At 34.1% G+C, this 16,274-nt stretch overlaps 1 long non-coding RNA gene across 1 annotated transcript in view; it reads right to left on the bottom strand.

The window, feature by feature from the left end:
- Positions 1 to 9,477: 9,477 nt before the first annotated feature.
- The window catches only part of LOC143225588 (uncharacterized), a 30,603-nt gene continuing 23,806 nt past the window's right edge, over positions 9,478 to 16,274 (bottom strand). Inside the window, exons 3-4 of the long non-coding RNA XR_013013941.1 lie at positions 14,532 to 14,650; positions 9,478 to 13,254 (exon numbers count right to left, since the gene is read on the bottom strand). This is a non-coding gene — a long non-coding RNA (uncharacterized LOC143225588). The remainder of the gene's footprint in view (positions 13,255 to 14,531; positions 14,651 to 16,274) is intronic.

Here is a 16,274-nt window from a genome sequence, read left to right on the forward strand (position 1 = left end):
GTTTTTGATTTTAACATGAAAATCATTTTGCACTTGACGCAGTCAACATTCTGAATACGAATATTCCTGGACAAACCTTCAGTAAAAAATAATTATGATGTTCACTGAAAATTTGCTAACTTTCGTGTAGACACACAAAACATATCAAAAGTTATAGAAAGTTTAATGGTTACTTTATGGTTAATAGGTCGGTCATGTCGAGTGACCCCATATTAAAGTAGTTAAGTCTGTAAATGAAACAAAGGAATACTAATTAAAAATTAAATCATTATGTGTACAAAATCTGCTTAAAGAACCTCACTTTTAATACTTAAAATCCAGCAAAGCCATTTTGCTCTTGGAACACTCTTCGTGCTTGTAACCTTCATTAATTTATACTCGAGTGCGAAGGAAGGTTAGCCCTGGACCACTACTCAATTTACGAACAGAAAAGACAGCCTTTTTATCATAGAATTTCTCAAGCTATATTTCCTGCAAGAGAATGTGGTTAATGGCTAATTATAAAACCGAGTCCTGAGCACAGCAAGAATAAAGAAAAGTTAGATTTATTACATGAGCGACTTTATCAGTTCAAACAGAAATTACTGAAAATATAGAAATTCTTACCGTCAGTTATTGTCATATTGTTAGTCTTTACATTATCACTTTCATGTTCTCGCTTACTCTTTTTCTCAACATCAGGAAACGTGATTTTGGAATGAAGGAGCGAGCTTTCTGGAATCATCGCAATTCACTTAAATTTTATTTTGAAGAAAGCTCTCACGAAGATGATCCATATCCAGAAAAGTATCGTTGAAAACTATGATTGAGAGCTCATTTTTCATTTTGGAATAGTGATGTGCTCCTGGATCACCATATCGTAATATAAAACCCCTGAAGCTAATCTGCAATAACATATTATGTACTCATTAAATCTCTAATAGTTACCAGAACAGCTTTGAATTATTTTCTAAAGGATTTCTTCTCATGGTTATGTTAAAATGTTCATAAATATCTTGACTTCTTTGAACCATATCTAATCTGCACTGGTTAGAGTCCAAGCCACACACGAAAAGTATGAATATACCCAGGTAGATCTGGCTTCAGTTCTAGTCCTTCTTTTATTACATGACCATTCTGATCTGGCATACCTTCTATTTCACAGTTTGTTTAGTTTTTGAATTTCGCACAAAGCTACTCGAGGGCTATCTGTACTAGCCGTCCCTAATTCAGCAGTGTAAGACTAGAGGGAAGGCAGCTAGTCATCACCACCCACCGCCAAATCTTGGGCTACTCTTTTACCAACGAATAGTGGGATTGACCGTCACATTATACGCCCCCACGGCTGGGAGGGCGAGCATGTTTAGCGCGACGCAGGCACGAACCCGCGACCCTCAGATTACGAGTCGCACGCCTTACGCGCTTGGCCATGCCAGGCCACTCTATTTCACAAACTCTAACATGCGTAAGTGAAGCTTGAGGTGTATTTAGCTCTCTATAGTTATAATTAGTACCAGGAGAGTAATTTGATTCGACAGTTACTAGAAACCAAACAGCTGATTTATGTTTGTTTTTCTAATTTCTTATTACAATATATTTATTTTATTCCTTGTAAAGACCTCGCGATCAGCTATTTCAAAACCATATTAAATATCTGAACATATTTTATTCATACATAATATACTGTGATTCTTTCTGTTTTTATATTAATGAGTGTAGTTACTTCTTTTATATATAAAAAACTTTTATTCTGTTCCTTAGTAGAATCCTTATAATACCACTAAAATTTAATAATAATGTTTATCCAAATTTCTTCTTGTTAAACATTTCTGAAGCATACTCTATGTGAATATTTTTCAAACACCTGTATAGTTTATATGCTGTAGTAATAACTATTAAATTGATATATTTATAGATTACATGTTGTAGAAGAATCTGAGATATTTATAGTTTATATACCGTAGTGATATCAATTACATTCGTATATATTTTGTATTTTGTGGAAACACCTATTCAGTTGATATTTTTATTATTTATATATTTTACTCACATTTTTTAAGTTGGTGGTTTTATAGTTTATATGCCGATTTAATACAGACGCGCAAAATGGCTCCAGATGAGTTTGGGGGCGGGGTCTCATGCTAGGCCAGTCTACCCAATGTCATACACGCAATACTTTTTGAAATGATAATTTTGTTTGTTAGAAGTTTTTCTGATTCAGTTTAGAAATCCTGGTATATAATGAACTCTGTGTCGTGTTCACTTATAAACCAAATATCGTGCAACTAATCACTTTTAAATGTTTCATACAGCGGTCTAGAATCACTTTATAACCATTACTAAAATATTAGGACGGTATCGTAGACAAACTGTTTTTGAAGCGTGGCATGTTCGAAACACTAAGGGATTCCAAACTGTTGACGAAAGACGTGAAGTTCATGGCTTAAACTACTGAGATGTTAATATAGATGTTTATACTGACTTTATAAAGCCTGAAAAAAAGGTCAAACGGTATTACTGAAAGTTTCGGCTAACGAAAGAGAGGAATTCTTAAAATAGATTTGAGTTGTAAACACTCAACTAAAGCTTCAACGAGTGATAATATCATAATAAAATTTCAGGTGTAGTCCTCGTACCGTAACTCTCTGTGCAGCCATAAAATGTGAAAGTTATCACCTGAACGGTATGTATATCCATACACCTTGGGTTTCAGAGGATAAGTAACGCATCTCAGTCCGGCATGTATGCTTAATAAGTATGTTTTATATCAACATTATCAGTGATTGAAATTACCTCAACTCTGACATATATCGTAGCTACTTCTGTAGTGTGATGAAATACACATGAATATCATTATTAAACTTTTTTGTTGTTAATCGCAACGTACCAGTGAACAATATACACTGCTGACCAAAATCTTACGTCCAATGAACATAAAGAAAAAATATACATTTTGTGTTGTTAGACTCAACCACTTATTTGAGTAGAGCTTTGAAAAGATGAAAAGAAGGAAATGAAAAATAAAAATAAAAAACGTTTTTAGCATTTAATAGGAAAAATGTGAACACTATGAAATTACCCTTAATACTAGCGGGTCAAAAGTTTAAGACCATACTGACACGAAGCGTTAATTGGTAAACACGTAACGAAATTTAGTCATTTGTGTTCAAGCATTAGAGTTGTTAACATCTCCCACTGACGTCTCCTGTGTCACATTGGGTAAAAACATGGCAAAGGCTAAAAAGTTGACAGAGTTGAACGTGGCAAAATTGTCAAGCTGCAAAAGCAAGGTCTCTCTCAACGTGCCATCGCTGGTGAGATTGGGCGTAATAAAACTTCTGCTGCAATTGTCTTAAAAGACCCTCAGGGATACGGAACGAGAATTTCAAGGGGCCGGTCCAAGAAAATTTCGCCGGAGTTAAGCAGGAAGATTCGACGAGTTGTCCAGCAAGACACCAGCCGATCTTCGAACCAGATTAAGGCCCTTACGGACGCAAAATGCAGCTCAAGAACAATAAATGGCATCTACGAGAGAAAGGCTTAAAAACCGTAAAAGTCTTCAAAGACCACGCCTCCTTCCACACCATGGAACAGCTCGGTTAAACTTTGCTGAGAATTACCAAACATTGGACTTAGAAAAGTGGACGAAGGTTTTGTTCTCCGATGAGAAAAAATTAACCTGGATGGTCCAGATGGCTTCCAACGTTACTGGCACGATAAGGATATTCCACCAAAGACATTTTCTACACAACACAGTGGAGAAGGTTCCATCTTGATCTCAGGTGCCTTTTCCTTCCATGAAACAATGGAGCTTCAGGTTATACAGGGGCGTCAAACAGCAGCTGGCTATATTGGCATGTTGGAGAGAGCATCCTTATTGATTGAAGGCCCTCGTTTGTGTGGAAATGACTGGATCTTTCAGCAGGACAACGCTGCAATCCACAATGCATGCAGGACAAAGGACTTTTTCATAGCGAATAACGTGATTCTTTTGGATCATCCAGCGTGTTCGCCCGAACTGAACCTCATTGAAAATGTTTGGGGATGGATGAAAGAAAGTCTATAGAAATGGACGTCAATTCCAAACAGTGCATGATCTTTGTAAACCATCTTCACCACTTGGAATAACATTCCAGCCAGCCTTCTGCAAACGCTTATATCGGCCATGCCAAAGCGAATGTTTGAAGTTATTCGCAATGATGGCCGTGCAACTCACTACTGAGACCTCTTGTTGGGCATTTTCTACCCTGTTTAGGACTTCTTTTTGGTATGATCTTAAACTTTTGACCAGCTAGTATTTAGACTAATTTCATAATGTTCACATTTTCCTAATTAAATGCTAAAAAAGTTTTTTATTTTTATTTTCCCTTTTCTTATTTTCATTTTTCGAAGCTCTACTCAAATAAGTGGTTGAGTCTAACAACGTAATATACATTTTGTTCTTTATGGTCATTGGCCTTAAACTTGGCCTAACAGAATATTCAAATAACAATTTCCAGCTCGTTATTTATTATATAGGTTTTACATTTTCTGTTTTAGTTACAACTGCGTCGTATTGCTTGTTATATATATTTTATAAGGCTTGATATCTCCTTTTTTGACGACTTATTTGCTGACGCCTTCAAGAAAATATTTTTAGGAGAAATGTTTTTTGAATTGCTGCAGTCAGGCCTCAATCTCAGGTCTGCTTGTAAGAAAGATTGGTGTTCTATCCACTAGTCCATTGCCTTACCCATTAAGGCTTGAACCAACAGTGATTATGAATGTTAGTTTTAAAGACGAGTGTTTAGAGCAGGAATTTTCAACTTAAGAGTGCCCAAGAGCCTCAACTATTTCACGAGTCTAGTGGCGGGTTGTATTATATTTTTGTCAAATTAGAGCTTGTTGGTATATTACGAAATGCAAAATAAAGAATAAATAGATCCATGGTAGGGTTAATTTATATCCTTTCAACATAGTAAAATGAGTTGCGATTGGGGAAGGACTTCATCTGAATATGACTTACCTTACGTTACATGATATTTGGGCGGACATATTTGTGAAAAAGATGTATTTTATTGTAAAAATAAAAGAAAAATATAATTTTAACATGTTTTATTATGTAGTAAATAAATTTAATGAAAAAATGCTGCATAGAAAAGAAACTATAATAACAAACTATCTATGATATTTAATGTAGTAAGGACATAAAATTTTCAATGTGAACTTTGAGGTCGCTCAGCAGCACTGACCAAAGCGGGTATATCGACATGGAATTCTGTCGTTGCTAATCTCAGGAGGTGAAGCAGAGAATAATCCTTGAGGCGACTTCTGTTGTGGTTCTTAATGAATTTCATCGTGAAGAACACACTTTCACATATGTATGTGCTACCAAACATTGATGTCATTTTCTGACCAAAAGCACGCAGATTTGGAAATCGATGTTTGAAAGTAGTTTTAAAAAATCTGGTCTTCTCTGGTTTGCAGAAATGGATCAGCTTGCAAATCACATAATTCAAGTGGAACGTCAGCTTGTTGATTTTCTATGTCAACACAAAGAGGATTATTGAATAGCTCTATCCTGCTTTTTGGCATTTCAATTTTTTCGAATCTTGTGTTAAACTCATCTATGATGCTTTCAATATTTACACAAAATTCTGAAAATCAAGTGGTTCGCTATCTTTGAACTGTTCTGTTAATTGCTGACAACTTGGAAAGTGGGCCGAGTCGTTGTTTTCTAAATAAACTTTGAAAATTCTTAACTTATTTCGAAACCCATTTATATTTTCCATTAAATCTGATACCATCTGGTCCCCCTTGGAGTTTCAGGTTGAGATCGTTAAGATGTTTGTGAGAAAAACTAGTTGTTTCAGAAAATCCTTACTTTTGAGCTCTTCTTCCAACTGTGTTATATCCAATGAAACAAACTGATCGAGGAATGCAGGGATTTCTTTCCTTATTCCAAAGAATCGTTCAAGGCACTTTCCATCACTAAGCCACTTTACTTGGTTGTGAAGAACCAAATCCCCATATTATGCCTCCATATCCTTCAAAAACTGCTTCAGCTGCCGATGTAAAAGAGCTGTATTTCCTCCTCTTATCATGTTAGTAACTTGAACAATAAATTTTAAGACTTCGATTTTTAAGACTTTGTTTCTCTGATTTCCCACACGAAGCTCCTTGATGAATAACACAATGAAATGTTGGACAAGTTACTTCATTTTCCCGAAGAAAACTAACAAAGCCTAATTTTTTCCAATCATCGCAGGTGCGCCATCTGTCACTATTGCTGAACACTTATTGAAACCTCTGATTTAATCAACTGAATTTTTCACTGTCTCCAAGATATCCTTTCCTTTTGTGGTCCCACGACGAGCACATACATTCAATAATTCCTTTTCCTTGAAAAATCTTTATGAATAATGCATACAAATATTAACAGTTGACTTACATCTGTTTGATCAGTAATTTCGTAAAGACAAAGCGAGAAATAAGTACTAACCAATGCAATAAGTGAGTTTTCTAATTGTTCTCCCATATCAGTGATCCTTTTTTGTATGGTTTGGTTGGAAGGTGGCATTGATTCAAATTTCTCAGTAATTTTGGCATCCCCAAACGCCATTTCAACAGCACATTTCTTTACTAAACTGCCATCAATAAAGGGTTTCTTCGCTCTTTCAAATTCACGAGAAACGATGTACGAAGCATTCAAAGCAAATGTTTGGCTTTCTGACAACTTGCTAAGCATACTCGTTTATTGTTTTAATTTGTTGCTGAAATCAGCAATCTGAAATTCTCGAGTTTCTTCTTCATATTATTTATACTTTACTCCATGCATCATTGAATAATACCTTTTCACATTAAATTCTTTGGGCACTGACATAATTTGCATACAAACCAAACACTGCAACTTGCCATTATTGTTTGTAATTAAATAATCAAGTTCCCAACGTTCCTGGTACACTCTATTTTCAATGTCAATCTTACGTTTCTTAAAAACTGTACTCATGTTTGTATTTACCATGAAACTGAACAATGATAATTTACAACACTTCAACCTCCACGACAGCAAACGAACAAACTGGCAACAGCCACTAGCCGGGCGAATTCATTTTGTCTAAACTAAACTAAACTAAACTACCGTGGCAGGGGTTCAGTTTAGAGAGAGAGAGATCAGAAGAGTTCTCTCTCCAACTGGGGTGTTCAGGAACTTTGTAGTTCCTCTTCGTCCCTTTTCATTTTGTCTGGCAGAGGGGAAGGAGTATATAGCTTAGCGAGTCCACTTTGTCTAGCAGGGAGAATGATGGTATAATACGCCGAGGTGTACGTGACATAATTTAAAAGCTGTTGCTATCAAGTTATTACTGCAAAATTATAGAGGCATAAATAATAAACATATAGGTGCACACAAAATAAATTTTAAAATTTCATTAGTGAATGCAAGTTGGAGTTTTCATGTATTTTTACCTCGCAAGTCAGAATTTTTCATTTCTTCACCACAAAAAATATTATAAAAGTAAGTTATTTTTCAATAGACCTTCGCGGGCCACACACAAACATTGCCGCGGACAGTCTGTTGGAAATTCCTGGTCAAGAATCTAGTGATTTTTAAGCTAGGTTGACTGATAAGAAAGTATTCTGGTTTTTTCTTGTTATTTCTAACATCTCATTGTTTTAACATTTTTTTGCTAATGCAGTTAATATTTATATGAGTATGTTTTTCTTTGTCTCTTTTAGTATCAAATATCTTACAAATCTTGTTCATTCCAGAGACCAGACAGTTTATGATGTTGAAATTTAACAGATGAGGTGATCTGCCATATCCACGGGTATAATTTTCAGACTACATTTAACAATATTTTGATAGAAACTTGAGTTACTTTCAAGTAAAACAAAATAGGCTTAAGTATTCAACACGAAATATATACTTTATGAGATATAGTCTTATAAGATAGATTCAGATACGAGTGAATGTTGGAAGTACATTACGCATGCTCACGCAGATATCATTTGATTTTTCATTTAAGCAGGGCCTAAATTTAATGTTTAATTAAAAAAATTAAAAATTGGTTATTAAAATCAATAAAAAACAGAGTTTGGTTTCTAACGTTTTAAGATATTTAATATAAATACAAGTTTTTTTTAATTTTAAATTTAATTTATTTAAAATGTGTTTAGTTAGAGTTCAATGAAGGAAAGTAAACCGTTTGGATAAATACTTGCTTAGTGACTGGAGATAAAGAAGTGTGTCCAGTGTTTATATGTCCTTGTTCTTAGGTTACAAGTAGGCTATCTTAAGGTTTGGTTTTTATGTCTGTTATTTTTATTATTCGCTTTTTTAATTATATAGAGTACTTATTGTTAAGAAGTACAAACAACTAAGTAATGGACGTCAATGCTAGTGCAATACTAAACTTTCTCACTTTGTTAAAATCAAACGTAGTTACCTTTAATTTTACTGCAGTAGCACTGTAGCTGTAAAAAAACAAGAGTAACTTGTCATTATTAATTTTCAGGTTAGCCTAATACTGACGTTTCACTTAAACCTCTGAGATGTGTTTCGTACACGAGTTTCTGCTTTATTTAGCTGAGAAGCTACTGTTACCATCCCGCATTACCATGTTGTATAATACGTATAAAAAATTACAACTCTATAATTTTCTTTGTTTGTTATTAAACGCAAAGCTACACAAAGGGCTATCTGTGTTCTGCCTACCACGAATATCGAAATACCGATTCTAGCAGTATAAGTCCGCTGACTTATTGTTGTGGCACTGGAGGCCTACGATTTATATTTTTGTAGATATATATTATAACTTAAAAAAACAAACAACAGAAAATAATTTATATACTATAATTTACAAAATGCACTAAATAAAACACACTCATGTTTGACATATTCGCGTAGGAATTGTATTTCCAATTCAACGTAATCACTTTAAACGTAGTCTGTTGAAATTCAGTTGAAATTTTCGCTAGATGTACAGCTAAAAAGGTTCACTGTTCCAATGTCAACAGATTCGGTTTGTTTGTTTGTTTCAATTAAGCACAAAGCCACACAATGATCTATATATGCTCTGGCAACCACGGGTATCAAAACTCGGTTTTTAGCAGTGTGAGTCCGCAGACATACCGCTGTGCCACTGAGGGACCAACAGCTCCGACAACTTGTCGATATTTTCAAAAACGGTTTTCAATAGTTCTCAAAAGCTTATAGATGTTAAAAAAGTTAAGACTAAATCTTAAACTTATTGACTCTTTGAGCCGCAAATAAAAAAGCTAATAATAGCCTATAACAAAAACCTACGATTAATATCTATGTTCAAAAACTCTTTCGAGGTCGATACAGAAATTCTCTGTCTAAAATGGCCACTAAAACTAAATTAAACCAAAAACTCTCTCTCTGAGTTTCAATGGAAACTTGATACTTTTTACCTGTATATAGAACCTACAAAAAGTTGTTTAAGAAAGAGCACGTGCTAAAAACCGTTAGTTATACATCACGGATCAGGCAGTACATCTGCAGCACCTCTCGAGTAATTTATTTTTACAAAATATTACAAAAATACGGTATGGCAAGCAACATTAAAAAATGAAAAATTCTGTCTTTGTTAATGACTGTAGTTTAAGGATATATCTATAGGATAGGCAACAACAATCCTGCTTTTTTTCTTTCCCTCTCCATACACGCACACACACATTTGTTTCTCACCGAAGCCACTTTCCTCCATTGGAGAACTTTGGATGCTAATTTGTCGTCGGAGATTTTCAGGTAGATGTACGTGGTGGAGCTCATATTCTTTCCAGGTAGCCGTCCTTAAGTTAACAATGAAAGACTAGAGGGAAGATAACTAGTCAAAGCCATTCATCACCAACTTTTGGGATACTCTTTTACCAGTGAATAGTGGGGTTGACCATCACATTAAAAGGTCCCCACAACTGATTGCGAGTCAAGCACCGTAACACAAGGCCATGGTGCATTTGTATGTATCTATATTCTAAGAGTGAGTACACCAGGAGAAAGCAAACCGTTTTAAAAGCAATTGTCGCAAATATTACAGAAAGTTTAACTGGAGAGTATTCTTCTTTCTTTCTTTGCGATTTTGCTGCTCCACAATATTCGAACAATATGCTTGAGAGCTTCGAACATTAAAACCTAGGGTTCAGTCTCTGTGATGGGAATGTGAGAACAGTACAGATAGGCTATGGTTGGTTTAAATTTTACAATTATATTCTTTATGGTCCTATTTCAAGATTTTCATCTCATTATTGTTGTTCGTGTGATGTTTAATGTTTTTGTACACACTGTTTCAAAAGTATTAATTGTTACTTAATAAAGAGGATTGAGAACATTATACTAAAAGGATTTGGATATGAAAATGAGCCACTTGACAATCACAGTTGATACAAGAGCAGCAGAATGTATCAGAACTGCGCATTAACGTTATTTGGCGTTTTACATAATATGTAGGTGTGTAATGCCACCAAAAAAAAATAATAGCTTTTGTGAACATTACTAAAAACCCTTTTCAATACAAAATATAAATACATTAAGATCATAAAGACATATTTTTTTGCATTTACTGGTATTGGAAGTTAATCATTTGGGGTACTAAAACCATCCAGAAAAAGACTTGTAATAAATCGTATACCCCAGCCATTTAGGGTATTGCTACAGTGAGAATTCATGAAAAAACATCCTGTCAACATGTCCCAGGTGAAAAGCATACAAGTTAATTAACAAATACCTCCTTATGAAAAAAATGACACAACTAATTTTTTTCACAGGCCGCTTCCACAACATTTTCATTCAACCGTCACATATCTCAAGCAGCTCGAGAATGAAATAGGCATTTATGTTATTACATACGAATAAATATATGTAAAATTGCTAGGCATAGCTTGTACTGATTTCTGTGCAATCAGACTGCAAAAACAGACCCTGGGAAATCACCATCTTCGTACATTACGTGGATTATGAAAGATGTCGAATTGAAGTGGTAAGGGGTGGTGTACTTTGTGTATAACAACATCACGACAATGTTTCTTTCCAAAAGACGCTATGCTACAGGACTATTATTAAGATGCACGTTGGTGGCGACATGGGCTTTAATGACATGGTAAGGCACCAAAAACGTTTTAATAATCAACTTATGGGTAGACTATTTCACAACTCATCAAGAGGTAAACTATACGTTGAACGTTGCTTAATTACGTTCATACAATACTAGTGTTGTTGTTTAAAAGGGCTTTAGTGGACTAAAGTGGATTTAATATAAATCTCTGAATCACATCTAATTATTGTTATATTCAACAGTATAAGTGTGTAACGTAGAAGACTTGAAGTTAATTCAGTGCATAAGTAGTATTACTTGCCGATTAAACTTGCTTGACACCTGACCTTACATCTGATGGAATGTAAAATAACAATTCTCAAAAATAGTATCCAACTCAAATGTGCCACTCTGGCAATAGTGAAATATGGCTCAGTATACGGTAGCTCAAAATACAAAAAATAGTTGGTTACGAATGGTGTTATTTTAATTAATTGACAGATTTTGACCAGTTTTAATATAGCTTAAGAGAGAGAAAAAAAGGGGGGCGTGCTGTTGCCAGAGTTTGACACTACACTCACCATTACACAGGTAAGTTTCAAAACTGTATGAACTCGACATAGCGTAACATTTTCAACAGGGTCAGAGAGTTAAGTACTAAAAACAACACTCACATGTGACGGTAACCAGAAAACATTGCTAAGATATTAAAACTATGGAAACAATATTACAATTTTTCAGCTGTATAAAAGTTTCGATTGATTGTATAGATTTTAAGATTGATATTTTTTGTAGTTTTCAAACATATTGTTTCTTACAAACTCTAAAAAATACATGAGCATGCATAATAAAATAAATGTACACACACACGTAATACAGATAAGAACTTAAACAGTACAACAAATAAGTATAAGAAATTGTACCGTCTTCAACTAGTTTATTTATAAATGACACGATGTCTACGTTGGTCACTGAGTGGATAAATGACGTCAGATTCTGGACTGTTTCCTGCTGCTGACCCTGCTTTGTATTCCACACCCACCACATTTACACGTCACTCTGAATTAGTTAAGCTGAGAATGTGTTGAAAATGATGAATTACGGACAAAGGAATTCCAGGCTTTACTGTTATGCGGGTATAAAAATTCTTTGATCTGATGATTGGTATCGATTGCTCGATAATCCCTAGATTCCCTTAACACTTGGTGCAGTCTGAATACTTTGATATTTGGGAACAACCTGACTTGAATGAATATTGTAAGGTATTTTAAGTCTACTTGTAATGTGAAAGTGCCGTTTGTTCTTGTACTTTAGTTCTTCTGAAACAACAGGAGTCAGTCGAAAGTACACTTAGATCGTGTATAGCACGCCTTCTTGCAGCTCGGGATTTTCACCTTAGAGATAACTTGATGAGATAAACTTCTGTCCAAATCTCGTTACTTTCTTGGTCGAGATAAAGATAAGTATCCCAAGAAGTATCCACGGTACGTAAATTAGTTTCACTTTTAATAATTGTACAACTTTTGCTTTTAAATAAAAGGCTGTGGAAATTGATAACTTTTACGTGTTAGCATACTGCAAATGTGACTAGATTACGAAACTTTGGTGTGTGTTGCTGTTAGAAAGATCGTGAATGTTTTTGTTCAGTGCTCTTTGTTGTTTGGCTTATTGCTGACGCTTTGTCTTTCATAAATATCACTATTACATCGACTAATGTATTCTGTGTCATTTTTATGTCTTCCCGGCGATAATCTGTTCATGTTACTGTCGTAGAGATGGAACATTGAACAAAGATATAAAGGGACACAGAGTAGTTGTCCGAGACGATACCTGGTTTTGTAAGCAGGATGTTTTGTAGTATCTATCCTATGATCCCTTGATCTCCTAAAAACTGAGTGAAGTATTTTGGATGGCAAGGTATGGCTGTCAGACTTCATCTAAAATAAACATGAGATACCAATATGTTAAGTACAGTTGAAAGGGTAATCCTGATTCCTTCCTGAGAAGAAACATCTATTATTTTTTGCAGTCCTGACTGAATTTCTTTTCTTGAACAAATTTGAATCGACATCATCTGGTGTTCCGCTAGATGTATGAGGGAAACATCCAGATCCACAACTTGAAATTTCAGTTTTCTGAGCGTACACAAAACGTTTTGAACAAGCTGAAGATTTTTATCAAATCGAACTAGGAATGAGATAAATCTTTAAACGATGAATAATGTTCAACCAAAGACATGGAACTGTAAAAAGAAAAAGATAAAAGAGTGTCTTATTCCCAAGATATTCTGTGAATAAGATACTAAATGTTATTCGAATTTAGAAAGACTACATAATTTACTATTGTACTTCAAAATAAAGAGTAACACTACTTTCTTCAGAACGTCATAACCCCATGGTGAGCAGTGGGTGATGTTAACTAGTTATGTTTACTCGAGTCTATAACTTAAATTACGAAGGCTAGCATAGACGATTAATAGAAAATATATATGCAGAGAATCGGTTATTGTACAGAGACAAATCTCCATGCTTTGCTTTATATTTGCACAAACAGTAAAATTACATTTGTTTATATTTCAAAAATAAACAGACATGTGACACTGAAAAGATAAATCTCAATTTTAGGCAAAACTCTCTCTCTCGAATGAAAATTGGCATAGTTTCAAACTTTGTATGTTAACCTAAAAAATAATTATTTTGATACATATATAGATGTATGTGGGTTTTAATGTGTTTTTATTTATTATACACAGTTGTAGTAACACTTCATCATTTGCATACAAAAAGTTGGCTAATCACGTATCCTCCAACAGTTCAGTCGGAAGTCTGAAGGCCTAATAACGTTTAAAGCCTGTTCTCGATACAGGTGGTGAGCACAACACAGAGAGCCTAATCTGCAGTTTTGTGCTTAACTAAAAACAAGACTAATCACATGACGTTTTAGTTTACTGTTTGAAGCGTATAAATGCACAGACGTACTGATATCAATGAACGTGTTGGTAGATATTCGTCCAACAGGTACACCGATAGAATGTTCGTGTAGGCTAAACACATTGACCCACACGATTAAATTTCAACAACTAATTAAACGTTTGTTCGTTGGTATTTATTTACTGTTATAGCTATACTACATTTATGTTTATAGTGTGTGTTTCTAAGCGTGTGGCGATTGAGATGCAACATTTAGTTTCCTGAATTCTGTTTCTAACACAAACCTTCACTGATTTCTGGTGTATTCCAGGCCCCTAGAACCAGAATATATGAGCCTTTTCGAACCGGTTGCAGTTTCTCCTTAACTTTTAACATCAACACTGTGCAACTTAAGCCTATAACATTTCTGGAAAGCATAGGCACATAATAACAGGAATAGCAAATACTGGTTGGTTAATATCTTTGTAAACTAAATTCTTTTTTTTTGTCTTTTTTTATTTTATGGGTACTCATAAACTCAAATTATGAGACCGCAAAAAGCTGAAGAATAGGGACTTGAGGTATTGTGTGTGGGTGGTGGTGTTATTACCTGAATTTTCTCCGTATATTGTCTTCATTATAATCAGTTTCAGTGTATAACATATGTACCGTTTCTTCTGCTAACAGACACAGTTCTAGAATCACCATCACGATCTAGTAGGTGACCTCCTGTAATGATTCCACATATTAAATCCACCATGCAAACTAAAATGAGTAACTTTACATTGTTCTCTCTATAAGTTTAACAGAAAACGTTACTTCATATAAAAATAATCCACAGTGAAACTTTACATTAAAAGTATCACGAAGATAAAAGTGTATTAATGTGATTGTAAGCGACGGTTTTACCTATGATGACAGTTTATTCAACTTGTTGATTATACAGATCAGTCATAAATCACAATTGAATCAAGTTACAGATCAAGTTGGCGAAACCTGATTATAATTAATGTACTTCCCATGAGACATAAATGCCTATTACATTTATGATACTGTATTCTATAACTAGTCCCTTGAAAACTTTCAACAGTAAGAAGAACGTATAATAATAGTATTCAAATCACATTAATTTCGCCGTATGTATTGTATACGACACATTTCACTCAATCCAGAGCTCATCAGTAAAGTACATTATTAAAAGACATAATATGCATAATATTAATATATAACAACAAGTAAGTTAATTATATCATGTTTTACCAACTTGAAAAAAGACGTTCACACCATAACACTAAAGTCACCAAAACTTAATTAATTAAAGTAATTCCGAAATCAGGGCCAAAGAAATGTTTTTTTCTCTAGACAAAATATGACAAAAAATACTTTGAAACATCTTTGTTGTCCCAGGGATAAAATTGTTTCTGACGTAATTGTTTGAGACTAATCTCGTTACACTATGAAAGTAGTGTCTGCAGTTGTGTAAAAACAATCCTACAATGTCACTGAGAAGAGGAAGTCCGATGTCTTGAAACTATGAGAAGTGATCTATTGGCGATAGTTTGCAAATTCCTATCTTTAGCATGACAGGCGTCATGAAGTCACAGTTCCACGAAATGAGACCATCTTTATATTTAATTGATATTTCTGTGTTTTATAAAATTTATATACAAAAAAATGTGATTAACACTAATTCTCTAGTAGTTTAACTTCTTGCTATCAATATAACTTGATAAAATAATTCATTTACATATGCTTTACAAAGGTGGATGGTGCTCTACACATACATTGTGTTACAAAGCAAACTCTTTTCAATATGTCTCAACATGAGTTTACGTCATCAGTAAAACGTTTATTAAATACAACGTAATAATTAAACTTACACTTTTACTAGCCTAACTTTATGCTATAACTTAATAAAATATTTCATTTCTTTATGATACTTTATACTTTTACCTTTCAAGAGTTCTACAAAGGCGAACACTATATTTCCTTACATGATCAATGTGTACATTTAATTTTGTTAAAGTCATTATTTTAACAACTGTCTAGGATTTTAACAAATACGCTGTGACAATGTTACTACACTTCCGTATATGATTACGTCATCAACCTCTAGACTAAAGTATGTTAAAACTATTATTTTGCATATTTTATCATGTACTAATACAATGTTCTGCAATTAAAATATTAAACGAATGACTCACTGTTTATCTATCAATTTTCTGTAGAAGATTACAGTTACATTAAACTTTGAGATTGCTGTTAGGAGTCGGTCATTAGAAAACACACCTAATCTTCTTTGGGAACACAGATCTTGTGAAAGTATATTCACCATACTTTAATCAGCTTTTCT

The sequence above is a fragment of the Tachypleus tridentatus genome, chromosome 9, assembly GCF_004210375.1.
Source record: "Tachypleus tridentatus isolate NWPU-2018 chromosome 9, ASM421037v1, whole genome shotgun sequence".
NCBI classification, from domain to species: Eukaryota; Metazoa; Arthropoda; class Merostomata; order Xiphosura; family Limulidae; genus Tachypleus; species Tachypleus tridentatus.